Source organism: Pteropus medius, unplaced genomic scaffold, assembly GCF_902729225.1.
Source record: "Pteropus medius unplaced genomic scaffold, Ma_sr-lr_union100, whole genome shotgun sequence".
In the NCBI taxonomy this organism is placed as follows: domain Eukaryota; kingdom Metazoa; phylum Chordata; class Mammalia; order Chiroptera; family Pteropodidae; genus Pteropus; species Pteropus medius.
The window spans coordinates 2,232,931-2,236,099 of record NW_024351731.1 but is presented as its reverse complement, the minus strand read 5'-3'; positions in this window follow the sequence as shown (position 1 = coordinate 2,236,099).

Below are 3,169 nucleotides of genomic sequence, written 5' to 3'. Positions count from 1 at the left end.
GGCTTGGACTCAGAGAAAGACGCAGATAGATGAGTGGATGGGGTTTAGTACTCTACTTAATGCATAGATATTTGAGCACCTCTTTCAGCCACTCATGTCAGGCACTGGAGTTCCAGCAGGAACCAAGGAAGACAGTTTCTGCCTTTGCAGAGCATCATTTTAGAGGAGGTGCAGAGACTGAACCAGTCCTTCCTCCAACAGCCCAGGGAGGGAAAGTACAGCAGAGAAGGATAGCGTGTGGTCTGGGGAAGACCACGTTCAATAAATAGTCAGAATTGCCAGCTCTAGGTCAGGGACTCGGCTGGCAGTGGACAGAAAAGTGATGGAAAGACACACACTCAGCCTGCAAGGAGGTCACATCTGATGAGTGCAAAAATGGGGCTATTTATAAGATGCGACGGGCAGGAGGGGAAGCGAGTCAACAGCATGCCTGGCCAAGTCAGGGACTGTTTCTGGGAGGACACGGTGTGAGCTGAGGCTTGAAGGTGAACGGTCAGTGCCAGCCGGACACTATGACAAGAGGGAAGGAAATGCACAAAAACATGGAGGCGGGAGAGAGCGTGGAATAAACAGGATGAAGCAGGAGCCTGGAAGTTACAGAACGTAAAATGCGAAGAGAAGAGAGAAGGAGGAGAAGGATTTGGGATGGAGAGCCAGCCGAGGACGGTCGGGAAGGTCTGCGTGCCACGCTGCGGAGCTGTCGCTTTTGTCCCACAGAGGAGACAGTGGCAGTGGCGGCTTTCTGCTCTTCCTCCTCTTCCTTGAATGAACTCTTATTGGATATATTGTAAAATGATGAGTTTGTTTCTCTTAACAAGAAGAGACTCTTGTGAACATCATGGATCCCCCTTGGACATCTGAGGTTACTGTCCGGCTGTGATCCTGACGGCCAGGACCGCAGGTACCACTGGAGAAGGAAATCTGAGCACGACCCAGGAGGAGCCCTTGACGCGACCACATCCAGTGGGTCTTCACCTGTGTCCCTGGTGGTCCATGGTTCACAGGGCTGATCTTAAGCTGCTGTAGCAGTTAAAGGGGACACAAGGGACCCCTCACCCTGCACTGAAGATATCTTTTTTTTTTTAAATAGTGGGGTTGTTTCAGCCAGAAAAATGGTGCTTGCAAAGAATAGAAATACTGTAGTCCAGAGTCAAAAAGTAAGGAAAATGAAAGGAATTCAATGAGAAAATGTGGGTTCATTCACAGAATCGAAAGGAAAGCCCAGCAACTAGGTAATAGGAATAATAAACATATACCGAGCACCGACTATATGTCAGTTGCTATTCAGGAGCTTTCCATGTATTAACTTAATGTTTATTACAATACTAAAGGGGACCTGGTATGATGGTGACTTTATAGATTAGAATAATGAGACCCCGAGAGGTTAAGTAATGAACCCAAAGTCACACAGCGAAGCAGAGCTGTGACTTGAACATACAGAATCTGAATTCGGAATCGGTGCTTTTTATTACGATGCTGCAAAAACAGGAAGCAGGAAGCTCAAGCCTTGCAGTCCAGGAAGAAGAAATAAAGAACAATCTCTCTGAGAAAGAGGCATATGTGATGGGCCTAGCTTGGGACACCTGCCACCTTGTAACCAAGAAAGAGGGGGGCCCCTTGGCTAATGGCACCCCAGACATCTTCGAATGGGGGGAGTGAGTGATTTCTCAAAACAAAGGCCAACATTGGATTCCACGTAACATTTAATTTGGAACAACAAACAACTACCATCCTAAACTTATGGCATGTTCATTCTTTTTTCTAGTTACTATGGCAACTCCAAGTCCACATTTTGCACGTCGGATTAGTTTCTACACTCTTGCCCCGGATCTAAGTTGAGCGATCTAACCCCTTTTAACCTTGCAGCACAGACTGCTAATTGTCCCCAAATATCCATTTCTCTTAGTGCGAGTTCCCCGCATGAAGACTATACTGACCAATTTCTCTTACAGCTAGGCAGCTGGGAGTGGCCTGGGGGGTGAGACGTAAGCACAAGTGGTGTGGGCAATGTGTAAGAGATGTCCTTGAAGGTAAAGGGCATACTCTACCTCCTTCTGAATGCCTGGAATAAAGATTCGATGGCCGGAGCTGGAGCAGCCACCTTGGACTAGGAAGTAAGTATGGGGGCGGATGGTGTGCATTATTGTGGAGCTGCAAGGTGGATGAAGCCGGGGTCCCTGACACTGTAGGATGCCACAGCAGCCTGCTCCACCAGGACTTGTAAAACGGAAGATTAACTTCTGTCTGATTACTGTTATTTTGGGTTTTCAGCAGCCAAACCTCATACTGACTGCTACGAAACTGTCACCTGAGCTGACTTCAATGATTTTACCAAATCGACACCTCAAATTAGTAGCCGATGTCACATCTCTTAAAACTGGAGCCATTGCTCCCAACATAACCCCAAGGAAGATTGAGCTGCCTACAGAATCTTTAAACGCAGCTCTAAATGCAAGAAGTTGACGTTGATTTATATTTTATGGGTTTGCTATTCAAAATATGTCAACGCCAAAATATTTAGCAAATCAATACACATAAAAATAGCAATAGCTAACTTACTGTGCACTTACTGTGCACACGGCCCATTTAATAATCACCTTATCTAACTTTCCCAACAGTCGTAGAGGGTTGCTTTGATCATTATCCCATTTTAGACCTAAGTAAGCTGAAGCTAAATGTTTTGCCCAAGTTCATACCTGCAGCTCCATGAACCACTGAGTGACAGAGTTATTCCCCCACACACGCATGCTCTGTTGTGTTCTAACTACCAAAAGAGAGAGAGAGAGAGAGGAAAAAAAAAGATGTTTGCAGGTTTAGTCTCAAAGAAAGCTAACCTATTAAACTACAAAAGATACAGAGAAATTATTTCAGAGCCTCTTTTTATTTCTCGACGACATAGATGGATGCCATCTTTTTAAACGTGGAACGCGTATCCCAATTTTAGATATTTGGGCTTGGTTTCGACTGGGAAGAAGATAACCTGCCCTGCTTTGGAGGAAGAGGGGAAAGTAAAGTCAAATTTTTAAGGCCACCACTATGCGCATGTAGTTTATAAAAAAGAGAATTATGAGGCTTCCTTCGCCAAAGAGAGGTCCCCGGTTTCACAGAGCCCTGCTATTTGGCAACTCCCAAACCGAGTAACTCTCCATTCTCAGTTATAAAACATTTG